Source organism: Pseudorca crassidens, chromosome 16 (assembly GCF_039906515.1).
Source record: "Pseudorca crassidens isolate mPseCra1 chromosome 16, mPseCra1.hap1, whole genome shotgun sequence".
NCBI classification, from domain to species: domain Eukaryota; kingdom Metazoa; phylum Chordata; class Mammalia; order Artiodactyla; family Delphinidae; genus Pseudorca; species Pseudorca crassidens.
In genome coordinates, this window is record NC_090311.1 from 6968727 (window position 1) to 6984687 (window position 15961).

General features: G+C 41.2%; 1 pseudogene; it reads right to left on the minus strand.

The window, feature by feature from the left end:
* Positions 1-8275: 8275 nt before the first annotated feature.
* LOC137208372 (cytochrome c oxidase copper chaperone pseudogene) lies at positions 8276-8659 on the minus strand (annotated as a pseudogene).
* Between the last annotated feature and the right edge of the window lie 7302 nt (positions 8660-15961).

Sequence of the window (15961 nt, forward strand, 5' to 3'; positions counted from 1 at the left end):
CCATTTTTCTAGGTTCCACATACATGCGTTAATATACGATATTTGTTTTTCTCTTTCTGACTTACTTCACTCTGTATGACAGTCTCTAGATCCATCCATGTCTCTACAAATGACCCAATTTCGTTCCTTTTTACGACTGAGTAATATTCCATTGTATATATGTACCACATCTTCTTCATCCATTCGTCTGTCGATGGGCATTTAGGTTGCTTCCATGACCTGGCTATTTGTAAATAGTGCTGCAGTGAGTATTGGGGTGCGTGTGTCTTTTTGAATTATGGTTTTCTCTGGGTACATGCCCAGTAGTGGGATTGCTGGGTCATATGGTAATTCTATTTTTAGTTTTTTAAGGAACCTCCATACTGTTCTCCATAGTGTATCAATTTACATTCCCACCAACAGTGCAAGACGGTTCCTTTTTCTCCACACTCTCCCCAGCATTTGTTGTTTGTAGATTTTCTAATGATGCCCATTCTAACTGGTGTGAGGTGATACCTCATTGTAGTTTTGATTTTCATTTCTCTAATAATTAGTGATGTTGAGCAGCTTTTCATTTGCTTCTTGGCCATCTGTATGTCTTTGTTGGAGAAATGTCTATATAGGTCTTCTGTCCATTTTTGGATTGGGTTGTTTGTTTTTTTAATATTGAGCTACATGAGCTGTTTATAAATTTTGGAGATTAATCCTTTGTCAGTCACTTCATTTGCAAATATTTTCTCCCATTCTGAGGGTTGTGTTTTCGTCTTGTTTATGGTTTCCTTTGCTGTGCAAAAGCTTTGAAGTTTCATTGGGTCCCATTTGTTTATTTTTGCTGTTATTAGCATTACTCTAGGAAGTGGATCAAAAAAGGTCTTGCTGTGATTTATGTCAAAGAGTGTTCTTCCTATGTTTTCCTCTATGAGTTTTATAGTGTCCAGTCTTACATTTAGGTCTTGAATCCATTTTGAGTTTATTTTTGTGTGTGGTGTTAGGGAGTGTGCTAATTTCATTCTTTTACATGTAGCTGTCCAGTTTTCCCAGCACCACTTATTGAAGAGACTGTCTTTTCTCCATTGTATATCCTTGCCTCCTTTGTCATAGATTAGTTGACCATAGGTGTGTGGGTTTATCTCTGGGCTTTCTATCTTATTCCATTGATGTATGTTTCTGTTTTTGTGCCAGTACCATATTGTCTTGATTACTGTAGCCTTGTAGTATAGTCTGAAGCCAGGGAGTCTGATTTCTCCAGCTCCTTTTTTTTCCCTCAGGACTGCTTTGGCTATTCAGGGTCTTTTGTGTCTCCATACAAATTTTAAGATTTTTTCTTCTAGTTCTGTAAAAACTGCCACTGGTAATTTGATAGGGATTGCATTGAATCTGTAGATTGCTTTGGGTAGTAGAGTCATTTTCACAATCTTGATTCTTCCAATCCAAGAACATGGTATATCTCTCCACCTGTTTGTATCATCTTTGATTTCTTTCATTAGTGTCTTATAGTTTTCTGAGTACGGGTTTTTTACCTCCTTAGGTAGCTTTATTCATAGGTATTTTATTCTTTTTGTTGCAACGGTGAATGGGATTGTTTCCTTAATTTCTCTTTCTCATCTTTCATTGTTAGTGTACAGGAATGCAAGAGATTTCTGTACATTAATTCTGTATCCTGCAACTTTAACAAATTCATTGATTAACTCTAGTAGTTTTCTGGTGGCATCTTTAGAATTCTCTAGGTATAGTATCATGTCATCTGCAAACAGTGACAGTTTTACTTCTGCTTTTCCGAGTTGGATTCTTTTATTTATTTTTCTTTTCTGATTGCCATGGCTAGGACTTCCAAAACTATGTTGAATAATAGTGGCAAGAGTGGACATCCTTGTCTTGTTCCTGATCTTAGAGGAAATGCTTTCAGTTTTTCACCATTGAGAATGATGTTTGCTGTGGGTTTGTTGTATATGGCCTTTATTATGTTGAAGTAGGTTCCATCTATGCCCACTTTGTGGAGAGTTTTTATCATAAATGGGTGTTGAATTTTGTAAAAAGCTTTTTCTGCATCTTTTGAGATGATCATATGGTTTTTATCATTCAATTTGTTAATATGGCATATCATATTGATTGATTTGCGTATATTGAAGAATCCTTACATCCCTGGGATAAATCCCACTTGATCATGGTGTATGATCCTTTCAATGTGTTGCTGGATTCTGTTTGCTAGTATTTTGTTGAGGACTTTTGCATCTATATTCATCAGTGATATTGGTCTATAATTTTCCTTTTTTTGTGATATCTTTTTCTGGTTTTGATATCAGGGTGATGGTGGCCTCATAGAATGAGTTTGGGAGGTTTCCTTCCTGTGCAATTTTTGGAACTGTTTCAGAAGGATAGATGTTACCTCTTCTCTATATGTTTGAAACAATTCATCTGTGAAGCCATCTGGTCCTGGACTTTTGTTTCTTGGAGTTTTTAAATCAGTTTCAATTTCATTACTTGTGATTGGTCTGTTCATATTTTCTGTTTCTTTCTGGTTCAGTCTTGGGAGATTTACCTTTCTAAGAATTTGTCCATTTCTTCCAGGGTGTCTATTTTATTGTCATACAGATGCTTGTAGTCTCTTGTGATCCTTGGTATTTCTATAGGGTCAGTAGTAACTTCTCCTTCTTTGTTTCTAATTTTACTGATTTGAGTCCTCTCCGTTTTTTTTCTTGAAGTGTAATCTGCTGTTTTTGGTTGGAATGTCCTATAAATATCAAATATATCTGGTCTATTGTGTCATTTAAAGGTTATGTTTCCTTATTAATTTTCTGTTTGGATGACCTGTCCGTTGGTGTAAGTGAGGTGTTAAAGTCCCCCATTATTATTGTGTTACTGTCGATTTCCTCTTTTATAGCTGTTAGCAGTTGCCTTATGTATTGAGGTGCTCCTATATTGGGTGCATATATATTTATACTTGTTATATCTTCTTCTTGGATTGATCCCTTGATCATTATGTAATGTCCTTGTCTCTTGTAACATTCTTTATTTCAAAGTCTATTTTATCTGATATGAGTATGGCTACTCCAGCTTTCTTTTGGTTTCCATTTGCATGGAATATCTTTTTCCACCCCTCACTTTCAGTCTGTATGTGTCCCTAGGTCTGAAGTGGGTCTCTTGTAGACAGCATATATATGGGTCTTGTTTTTGTATCCATTCAGCGAGCCTGTGTCTTTTGGTTGGAGCATTTAACCCATTAACGTTTAAGGTAATTATTGATATGTATGTTCCTGTTACCATTTTCTTAATTTTATGGGTTTGTTTTTGTAGGTCCCTTTCTTCTCTTGGGTTTCCCACTTAGAGAAGTTCCTTTAGCATTTGTTGTAGAGCTGGTTTGGTGGTGCTTAATTCTCTTAGCTTTTGCTTGCTTGTAAAGCTTTTGATTTCTCCGTCGAATCTGAATGAGATCCTTGCTGGGTAGAGTAATCTTGGTTGTAGTTTTTTCCCTTTCAACACTTTAAATATCATGCCACTCTCTTCTGGCTTGTAGAGTTTCTGCTGAGAAATCAGCTGTTAACCTTATGGGAGTTCCCTTGTATGTTATTTGTTGTTTTTCCCTTGTTGCTTTCAATAATTTTTCTTTGTCTTTAATTTTTGTCAGTTTGATTACTGTGTGTCACAGTGTGTTTCTCCTTGGGTTTATCCTGTCTGGGACTCACTGTGCTTCCCGGACCTGGGTGGCTATTTCCTTTCTCATGTTAGGGAAGTTTTCGACTCTAACCACTTCAAATATTTTCTCGGGTCCTTTCTCTCTCTCTTCTCCTTCTGGGACCCCTATAATGCAAATGTTGTCATGTTTAATGTTGTCCCGGAGGTCTCTTATGCTGTCTTTATTTCTTTTCATTCTTTTTTCTTTATTCTGTTCCAGGGCAGTGAATTCCCCCATTCTGTCTTCCAGGTCACGTATCTGTTCTTCTGCCTCACTTATTCTGCTATTGATTCCTTCAGGTGTATTTTTCATTTCAGTTATTGTATTGTTCATTTCTGTTTGTTTGTTCTTTAATCTTTCTAGGTGTTCTTTAATTCTTCTTGGTCTTTGTTAAACATTTCTGCATTTTCTCAATCTTTGCCTCCATTCTTTTTCCAAGGTCCTGGATCATCTTCACTGTCATTATTCTGAATTCTTTTTCTGGAAGATTGCCTATCTCTACTTCATTTAGTTGTTTTTCTGGGGTTTTATCTTGTTCCTTCATCTGGTACGTAGCCCTCTGCCTTTTCATGTTGTCTTTCTTTCTGTGAATGTGGTTTTAGTTCCACAGGCTGCAGGATTGTAGTTCTTCTTGCTTCTGCTATCTGCCCTCTGGCGGATGAGGCTATCTAAGAGGCTTGTGCAAGTTTTCTGATGGGAGGGACTGGTGGTTGGTAGAGCTGGCTGTTGCTCTGGTGGGTGGAGCTCAGTAAAACTTTAATCTGCTTGTCTGCTGATGGATGGGGCTGGGTTCCCTCCCTGCTGGTTGTTTGGCCTGAGGTGACCCAACACTGGAGCCTACCTGGTCTTCGGTGGGGCTAATGGCGGACCCTGGGAGGGCTCACGCCAAGGAGCACTTCCCAGAACTTCAGCTGCCAGTATCCTTGTCCTCATGGTGAGCCACAGCCACCCCCCGCCTCTGCAGGAGGCCCTCCAACACTAGCAGGTAGGTCTGGTTCAGTCTTCTATGGGGTCACTGCTCCTTCCCCTGGGTCCCGATGAGCACACTACTTTGTGTGTGCCCTCCAAGAGTGGAGTCTCTGTTTCCCCCAGTCCTGTCAAAGTCCTGCAATCAAATCCCGCTAGCCTTCAAAGTCTGATTCTCTAGGAATTCCTCCTCCCATTGCCGGACCCCCAGGTTGGGAAGCCTGACGTGGGGCTCAGAACCTTCAGTCCAGTGGGTGGACTTCTGTGGTATAAGTGTTCTCCAGTTTGTGAGTCACCCACCCAGCAGTTATGGGATTTGATTTTATTGTGATTGCGCCCCTCCTACCATCTCATTGTGGCTTCTCCTTTGTCTTTGGATGTGGGGTGTCTTTTTTTGGTGAGTTCCAGTGTCTTCCTGTCTATGTTTGTTCAGCAGTTAGTTGTGATTCCAGTGCTCTCGCAAGAGGGATTGAGCACACATCCTTCTGCTCTGCCATCTTGAACCAATTTCCCTTCTTTCTTTCTTTCTTGATCAGTCTAGGTAGATGTTTATTAAATTTATTGATATTTTTCCAAAAATAAGCTTTTGGTTTTAATTATTTTGTCTTATGTTTTTTGTTTTCTGTTTCATTGATTTCCACTCCTCATTATTTCCTGCTTTCTACTTACTTTGGGTTTAATTTGCTTACCTAATTCTAGCTTTTTAAAATGGAAGCTTAGGTTACTGGTTTGAGAACATTTTGTTTCTCTAACATAAGCATTTAAAGATATTCATTTTACTTTATGCACTGCTTTTACTGTATCTCACTAATTTTGATAAATTGTGTTTTCATTTTCATTCAGCTCAAAATATTGTCTAATTTCTCTTGAAAGTTTTTCCATGATCCATTGATTATTTAGAAGTGGTTAACTTCCAAATATTAGGGGATATTCCAAAGATCATTCTGTTATTGATTGCTAGTTTAATTCTCTTGTGATTAGAGTATTGTTTTAACATTTTCAAATTTATTGAGACTTGTTTTACAGTTTATCTTAGTAAATGTTCCACATGTCCTTGAAAAAAAAAAAAGTGCATTCTGCTCTTATTGAATGGAATAAATGTCAACAGGTCCAGCTGGTTGATAGTGTTCATCAAATCTTGTCCATCTTTACTGCTTTTTTTAAATCAATATTAAAATGGGAGTATTGAAATCTCCAACTATAATTGTGGATTAGTCTATTTCTGTTTTTAGTTCTGTCCATTTTGCTTCATGTATTTTGTAACTCTGTTACTATATGGACCCACATTTAGTGTAACTGTTGTATCTTCCTTGCTGCTGTACCAACCTTGTTGCCATTATGAATTATCCATCTTGGTCTCTAATAATTCTCTTTGACTTAAAATTTATTTCTTCTAACATTAATATAGTCACCGCAGCTTTCTTATTTTTTTCTGTTTGAATGCTATATCACTCAGGGTGTGATTTTAAAGCAACAACAATAAGAACCAATAAGAATGACAGAGAATATGCAATTTTTCTAAGGGATTTGACTTTAAGTAATTATAGGAGATCATCAGACACTTTATGTCCATTTGCTGCCTCTGCATCTCAGCATGGGCTTGGACCAGAGAAGCTGCAGGCACCTGGCAGGAATGATGGAGCTGCAGACCTAGCTACACCCACCCCATCAACAAGGTGAGCTGGTAAATCAGCCACAGTGTGTACGAGCTACAACAGCACCTAGTGCCCTTGCATCCACCTTACAAGTGTTAAAAGAACATGCTTGCCATAGCTCAGAAACTAGCCAAGGATTTAGACAAAGTTTGTGCTCAGACTTAGGACTCTCCATGGCCACTACACTTCCAGTTTCCCTGCCAAGTTCAAGTTCTGCCCTCTGATGAATACTGAACTTTCCTCAGGAGACTCGCATCAAACTCATTTCTACCCCTGAGCAGCCAAATGACTTGTTGACATCCTGACATTCAGATTCCCCATTTGTAAAGTCAGGCATTGAGGGTGGGACGAGGTGACCCCCCCAGAGCCCTTCCAGTTCTAAGCAAACACTAAGGAAACTCTGAATAAACATGTATGCCCTCAAGATCAAGAAAGATCTCATTTCATCACCTGATGTATTAAAGACCACCTGACCCTACACGGTCTTATTTCTAACTTGCAGTCACTTCATTTTCAGACCACTCACAGTCAAAATGCAGATTGTTTCAATTACCCACATGTATTAGAAAGACCACTGAGGCGAAAGGAAGAGATTAGCCTGAAAGACCCTTTAGGTTCGAGTGCATAATCCAAATTCCTATGGTATTTTACTACCCCAACTGTAGTGCTAGGTAGCTTTGGTCAGTTAATCTGCTGTTTTGGGTCTCTGTGATTCAATAACACCCACATATCTTCTGAAAGAAATTCAGTCTTGAAACTCTATAGGGTACTGTTTTTCTCATGGCCACTGGGTAGCTGACTTTATAAATGAACTGAGTAGTATGTTCTCAACATAAACAGTACAAATTCCAGGAATCGTGTTAAGACAAACATCGCTGAGGTACACTGAGCTTTTGTTACTTTTTATATGGAGCAAGGACTTCTTTATCCCACCAGACTTCATTGTTGGATTCAGTAGAATAGAACAAAAATATCCTTCTATGGTTCTGCTGAATCTAATTGTTTATAAACAAGTATACTTGGAAGCAAAGGATTCTGAGCACTTCATGCTTGTTTGGTAATTTATTTGTAGTATTTGTGTATGTCAGGGACTCATAACTCAGAAATTCCCAAACAGTTCAGAAGGCCGTCCACCCGCTCTTCTCAAATGCATTGAAATGACTTGTTTTTGGTAGTGCGCTGAAGGCAGAATTATGCTTAAGTTTCACGGGCTGAGAATGGGTGAACGGGAGTGGGAGGGAGGACTGGGGTGCGTGGGGCTTGCCTCCTCTTTAGCAAGCTCTCTGAGGAAGAGAGTTTCTCATTCCAAGCTTTTGCAAACTTCGTTGATAAATGTCAGACTACCGCAGTAATCTCCAATAGGTAGCACATGAGCTTTAAAAAAAGCCCGGGGCGGGGTGCGGGGGCAGGGAAGGTGGGGCAGGGAGGTTTTAGTTTCAAATGCAAACCAATTTTTTGCAAGTGACAGTGCATTTTGACACATTTTCTGACTTAGCCAATAGTTTAGGCCCATAGCTCTTTACCGGGGTTATAGTTCCTTCATAATAATTTATTAGTCCTAGTCATGAACATGTTATTTTACATCACAAAAGTTTGTAGTATTACAAGAGCGGAACAGTACCACCAGATACTGTTAAAAAGAATGAGGAAGGGCTTCCCTGGTGGCACAGTGGTTGAGAGTCCCCTTGCCGATGCAGGGGACACGGGTTCGTGCCCCGGTCCGGGAAGATCCCACATGCTGCGGGCGGCTGGGCCTGTGAGCCATGGCCGCTGAGCCTGCGCGTCCGGAGCCTGTGCTCCGCAACGGGAGAGGCCACAACAGTGAGAGGCCCGCGTACCGCAAAAAAAAAAAAAAAAAAAAAAAGAAAGAAAGAAAGAAAGAATGAGGAAAAGCTGTATATACTGACCTGGGAAATGATATAATTTTAAAGGACGAAAACGATTTGCAGAACAATACATATAGCACAATTCCCTTTTATTTATTTATTTATATTTTACCAGGGATATTCTCTTTTTTTTTAATAAGTTATAAATATTTTTAAATTTATCAGTGTTCATCAAAGAGCTCCCAAAGTTATTAAATCTTCTTCATTTTTCAGGAATTATTAATTCCCAGAGCAGACCACCATTTCATATCTTAAATCCCAGGGCTCTCATGCATTCCTTGTGGGCCTCAATTAGGGATCCACAGTTCTCTTCTCCTTTCTCAATGATGCACGCATCGCGCGCCTTCTTGGTCTCCGGGCAGGCGCAGCAGGGCTTCAGAGGCTTCTTCTGCGACTCGACGGGGCAGGGCTTGCGGCCGCCAGACCCAGCATTTTTCGCGCCAAAAGCAGCAACTAGTACAGACGCCCTAAACTCTTCAGCCTCCGCAAACGCCGCCGATTAGCCCCTATTTATTTTTTTTAAGTGTGCATGTCTATAGTCATATCCTTTCAGAAAAAATAACTAGGAGGGTACACTCCAAACTATCATCAGTGGTTATCTGTCAGGGGTGAAATTAGAGGGACTGAAGGGCTTTTTACTTCACCTATCAAGTGTGAGATTGTGATGATTTTTTTCCCCAATGTATGCTTTGACATATTTTTCAAATTGAAAAAAAAAAGATCTTCCAGAAGCAGAAAAACAGCATGTAGAGAGGAGCGAGTCTTGAGCCCAAAGAATTTGCAGCATCAGGGAGACTAAATGATCCCCCAGCTGAGGCAGTGGGTGAAGAGGGTGTGGGAGCTGGGAATTCATCTGGATGACCTTGGTGTGAGGGGCACAGCTTGGAAAGGAAGGTTCGTGTTTGGGAAACAGAGGAGATGGGGACACTTTCAGCCAAGGTGTAGCTAGGGTTTCTCGGCCTCAGTACTGTTGACTTTGGGGGCTGGATCATTCTGTCCTCTGCACTGTAGGATGTTTAGCAGCAACCACAGATGCCAGTAGCGCCCCCAGTCCCAGCTGAGATGACCAAAAACATCTGCAGACATGGCCAAATGTCCCCTGCGAGACAGAATTGTCCCCAGTTAAGAATGACTGGTGTAGGCAGTACGAATGTTGGGATAGGAGCTGGGGAGAGAAGTTGAGAGTCAGAGGTGGAGATTTGGGCATCATCAGCACATAGACCTCCAGAGATTGATGAGATCACTCAGGATAAGACAACAGGGGGGCCAGGGAGGGCCCCAGGAGCCTGAACATTTAAGAAGCAAATTCAAAATGTGTAATAGTGGGACTTCCCCAGTGGTCCACTGGAAAAGAATCTGCCTTCCAATGCAGGATGCAGTTTTGATCCCTGGTCAGGGAACTAAGATCCCACATGCCTCGGGGCAACTAAGCCCGCGCACCACAACTACCGAGCTCACACGCCTCAACTAGAGAGCCTGCATGCCACAAACTACAGAGCCCACGCACTCTGGAACCCGCGTGCCACTACAGAGCCCATGTGCCCTGGAGCCTGCACGCCACAACTAGAGAGAGAAACCCCACATGCCACGACTAGAGAGAAGCCCACGCAGCACAACTAGAGAGAAACCCATGTGACACAACGAAAGATCCCTGCATGCCACAGCAAAGATCCCGCATGCTGCAACTAAGACCCAATGCAGCCAAAAAAAAAAAAAAGTATAATAGTGAATAAGCTAGAGAAGAAATACCAGAGAGGCAGACAGAAGCAGAAGAGCATGGTACCTAGAAGCTAAGTGGAAGATGGTGGACACAGAGCTGTCAGTGCTGGCAGGATGGTGTCATGGACTGAATGGTGTCCCCCCTAAAATCCACATGTTGAAGCCCTGACTCCCACTGTAACTGTATTTGGAGATAGGGCCTTTAAGGAGGTAAAGTTAAATGTGGTTGTAAGGGTGGGCCCTTAAGCCAATAGGACTGGTGTCCTTTTAAGAAGAGAAAGAGACACAAAGAGTGTGCTTGTACAAAGGAAAGGCCATGTGAGGACACAACGAGACGGTGACTATCTGCAAACCAGGGAGAGCGGTCTCACCAGAAACCAAACCTGCCAGCATCTTGATCTTGTACATCCAGCCTCCAGAACTGTGTGAGAATAAGTATCTGTTGTTTAAGGCCACCAGGTTCTGGGTCTGTTACGGCAGCCCAAGCTGACTAAGACAAATGAGGATTCAAACATCAGGAGGTCACCAGCGTTCTAAAGGAGAAGACTGTCCATGGAGCTGAGGAGTAGAAGTCAAATCATCACCAGGTCAGAGAAGCGGAGGTGCAGAGAGATGGTGCACGTGGGAAGCTCAGGACGGCTGGGTGTTTGGGATTGACATGTCCACACGGCTATATTTAAAATGGATAACCAACAAGGACCTACTGTACAGCACAGGGAACGCTGCACAATATTCTATAACAACCTTATTAGGAAAAGAATTTGAAAAAGAATAGATACATGTATATGTATAACCGAATCACTTTGTTGTACACCTGAAACTAACACAACACTGTTAATCAATTCTACTCCAATATAAAATAAAAAGTTTAAAAAAAAAAAAAGAAGGCTCGGTGTAAAAGGAAGGAGGAAGGCAAAACTTTGCAGTCATCAGCAAGAGGCAGAGTGAAGGGAAGCTTTTTTAGAGTCAGGAAGACTTGATTTTTTGAATTTTCCCACAGCTCAGTGAGGGTTCTCAAGATAACTGTCCAAGCTCTTAATCTACTGATAATATGTACTTGTAGCCCCAGTGTCCATTTCCCATTATTCTGAATATCTTCAAAACTGCCTTCTGAGGGACTTCCCTGGCGGTCCAGTGGTTAAGGCTCCACGCTTCCAACGTAGGGGACACGGGTTCGATCCCTGGTCAGGGAACTAAGATCCTACATGCTGCCCTGCATGGCCAAATTAAAAAAAAAAAACAAATGCCTTCTGATTATAAATGTGATATATACATAATGTTTATATCACATTATATGTATGATGTATACACGTATATATATATATGCACACATATGTGCATTTGCAAAAGTTTTGTAAAGAAAGCATGAAGAAGAAAGAAGAATACCACCAATTTCCCCACTCAGCAGTGAAGACATACATTTCACTTCCATTGTTATCATATTAAAGATTTCCTTCCAGTCTTTTCTCTGTATATTTTAACACAAAATTGGGATCATACAATATACAGAGTTTTGAACCCTCCTTTTTTAAACTGGGCATTGAGTCATAGGTATTTGCCTTTCATTAAATATTTTTCAAATTTGATTCTTAATAACTACATGAAAGACCAGCATGTGAAAATAACATGATTTAACTGTTCTCCTATTTTAGAAAGTTAGATTATTTCCCAATTTTCAGCACTATGAATGCACAACGATAAACCTTCTTTACATAAATTTTGGTGCACAGCAGTAATTATGCCCTTCCATTTTTACCCTGGTTATGAATCAGATGACTCTGAGAAGGCATTACCACACATTATTTTTTGCAGTTTCATCTTTAAGAACGATTCTCAATCCTTCATGCAGCAGATCCTCAGATTGCCTATCAGAAAGAAACCTGCCGTTAAAAAGATGTGCTCGCCTGAGCAGCCCCCTCACTGATTTATTCCCTGCATTTCCTTTTCATGGTTTTTAATTAAATTTTCAACATGAGCTTGAATTAGAACCCTATCTAGAAAACCAAAACTTTTAACAGAATGTTTAAGGCATCTAAATCACCTTGGTGAATTTCTGTGATCACCTGGAACTAGTTGAAACAGAACATCCTTTTTACAGATGAACAAGGCTGAAGAGTGTTCTCTGTCCCCATCCTAAGGAATATTGCTCATTGGCACATCACCCTATGCAGCCTAGGGAAAGATACTGCCTCGACAGCCAAGGGAGTGACACACACACACACACACACTCACACACACACACACACCACACACACACACCACACACACACACCACACACACACACACACACACACCACACACACACACACACACACACACACCACACACGCACACACACACACCCTGGTAAAAGTCCCCAGGATTCAGAACCTGGTGTGAGGAGCGGGGCAGCTCCACAGAGCAGAAGCAGGTGCGAAGTGCACTGGCAAAGATTTTGCTGTTTGCTTTGGTTTGGGGTTTGGATTTGGGTTTTGGCCTTTCCCATTCACCTCATTCCCTGCACGGCACAGCTGGGTCCCAACAGAGTTGCAAAGAAAACAGAGGAATTCCTGCTACTCCACTGCCTGTTTATACTCAGATTCCCACCACATGCTGAGAGACTCACACATTCTCTCCAGTCACTTCTGTTTAAGGGACAGTTTTACACCTGGGGTCCTCCTGGTCCTTGAACCAGAGTCAGTAGCAGCAAGATCACAGCCTCACTGGGAGGGAGAAAGGCGAGGCCTGGGGGTCCCTGAGCCATACGTTTGCCTCTGGCAGTTTCCAGGGTTCATAGGCTTTTGTCCCCACAGACCACCTGCCTTTTGGTATCCTCTTACCTGCGTGGTTCCAAAACTGAGCTTGCTCTGAGGACCTCAAATCACTATTCCTAGAAAAATGGTACAGATGAACCTATTTGCAGGGCAGGAATAGAGACACAGACGTAGAGAACAGATGTGTGGACACCGGGAGGTGGGGGGAAGGGGTAATGAATCAGGAGATTGGGATTGACATATAGACACTACCATGTGTAAGTTAGATAGCTAGTGGGAACCTGCTGTATAGCACGGGGAGCTCAGCTTGGTGCTCTGTGGTGACCTAGATGGGTGGGATGGGGGGCAGTAGGAGGGAGGTCCAAGAGGGAGGGGATATATGTATATGTATAGCTGATTCACTTCATTGTACAGCAGAAACTAGCAGAAACTAACACAACATTGTAAAGCAACTATACCCCAATTTTTAAAAAATCACTATTCCAGATCCCCTACACACACACACACACACACACACACACACACACACACACTCACATGTCCATATACTCACACACATGTTCTACATACATGCACACGCCCATGCACACCCGCCCACACAGGGGCATGCATTGCGTTGTTGACACAGGACATCTATGAACCTGAACTTCTCCACCTTTAAGGAAACCTTGCCACCAACCCCACTTTTTTAACATAAGTATAGTTGATTTACAATATTATATTAGTTTCAGGTGTACCACATAGTGATTCAATATTTTTATAGATTAAACTCCATTTAAAGTTATTACAAAATAATGACTATATTTCCCTGTGCTGTACAATATATCCTTGTTGCTTATCTGATTTATACGTAGTAGTTTACATCTCTTAATCCCATACTCCTCTCTTTCCCCTCCCTCCTTCCCTCTCCCCACTGGTGACCACTAGTTTGTTCTCTGTATCTGCGTCTGTTTCTGTATTGTTATATACATTCATTTGTTTGTGGTTTTTTTTTTAGGTTCCACATATAAGTGATAACATAGAGTATTTATGTCTTTCTCTGTCTGACTTAGCATAATAATACCCTCTAAGCATAATACTAATTAATAATACCCATGAAGCATAATACCCTCTAGGTCCATCCATGTTGTTACAAATGGCAGAATTTCACTCTTCTTATGGCTGAGTAATATTCCATTGTGTATATGTTATATATGTGTATATATATATTATATATATATATGTCATATCTTCTTTATCCATTCATCTGTTGATGGATACTTAGGTTGCTTCCATATCTTGGCAATTGTAAATAATACTGCTATGAACATTGGTGTGCATGTATTCTTTCAAATTAGTGTTTCATTTTCTTCAGTTATATACCCAGGAGTGGAATTGCTGGATTATATAGTAGTTCTATATTTAGTTTTTTGAGGAACCTCCATACTGTTTTCATAATGGCTGCACAAATTCACAATACCATCAGCAGTGTTGGAGGGCTCCCTTTTCTCCACATCCTTGCCAACATTTGTTATTTATAGACTCTTTGATGATAGCCATTCTGACTGGTGTGAGGTGATATCTCATTGTGGTTTTGATTTGCATTTCTCTGATGATTAGTGATGTTGAGCATATTTTCATGTACCTGTTGCGCATCTGTATGTCTTCTTTGGAAAAATATCTATTCAGGTCTTCTGCCTATTTTTTTTTCACTGGGTTGTTTGTTTTCTTTGATATTGAGTTGTATGAGCTGTTTATATATTTTGGATATTAAGCCCTTATCAGTCATATCATTTGCAAATATTTTCTCCCATTCAGTTGTTGTCTTTCCGTTTTGTTGATGGTTTCCTTTGCTGTGCAACAGCTTTTAAGTTAAATTAAGTTTCATTTGTTTATTCCACCAACACCAGTTTTAAGAGGTTTTATGATTAGGGGATGAGCGAGGTGTATTTCTTCTGAGTAAGTACAGGTTTTTCACCTGTCAAGCTCAGGATCCCCCACCAGCCCTTACCCTGGACATTATTATCCTCACCATTGGCCTCTGTGTTTTGGGACCAGATTAAAAACTGGTGTGAATAACAGCTAACATTTGGTGAGGACTTCTATTTCCCAGATGCTGGGCTAATCAGTATTATCTGATTTAATTTTTACCCTGCCCCCCAAACACTAAGATATAGATATTATCATGATCTGCATTTGACAGCTGAAGACACTGAGGTATTGAGAAGTCAAGATGCTCAAGGTTGCACAACAAGAAAAGTGGTAGAGTTGGGATAAAAACTCAGATAAGAGCTTGCAACCACTGTGTTTTTTCACATTAACGTCTGTTAGGTTTGTGTCCAGCCTCCATTTACTCTTTTCTCAGTAACTTCACGCAGTTCCCTTCTGGGGAATGTCACCCCCAGTCCATGCACTTCTGGTGGCCTTATCCACGCTCCTGGCTCTGAGAGGAGCACATAACCTAGATGTAAGGCAACTAGCGCACATTTTCCCCTGGGTCTAGGGTTGCTTTGGATATGGGCATGCAGCCCAGTCAGAGCCAAGAGGGTGCATGGGGGTTTCCTCTAGGCTGCTATGTCCCCACTGGGCTTGAGTGGAGAAGCACCAAGTCCAGGAAGCTGCTGTTGGCCATCTTGGGACCCTGGGGACAAAGCTGACCTGGGAAATAGTGGAGGAGCTAAGAAGAAGAGGTAACCCAAGTCCTGGTCATATACTGAACCCCATAACAAAACCAACCCAAAGTAAGCTTTACTCCTGATTTATGTAGTCATATGCACCAATAAATTCCCTTTAAATTTTTAGCTAGTTTGAATTGAGTTTTCTGCCCCATACTGCTTGGAGTCCTGACCGATTGGTGGGTCCTCGCAGCTCTCCTATAAACCACCTGTGTGATGTCACTTGGGAACTTACCTGCCTTCCTGGGGACAAGGTTTCCTCCCCGCAAAGTGGGGTGAGAGCACATTGTCCTTGGTAGGTCCTGGCAGGAGTGAAACCGGGAAGCAAGACAGAGCAGAGGCTGGTTTTTCTCCATCTAGAACAAAACTTCATGAATTCCTTGGGTTGACCTTAATTCTTTTTATTATAATATTACTCAGATATGTGCAAACATAAATTAGGTACAATTTCCTTATGGTTATAGCTCTTATACATCTATAAAAACCAAAGCAAATTTAAAGATTCAATACAAACAAAACCAGGAAACTATAGAAGTCCAATTAAAAGCTTGAGTTTAACGTGACAGATGATGTTGCTGTGCCCGAATTAAACCGCCTGACTCTCCTTGGGGTGCTCCTGGGCAGGCGGGGCTGGGGGTTCTCAAGGTCTCGACTCCTGAGTGTCTGCCTCTGATG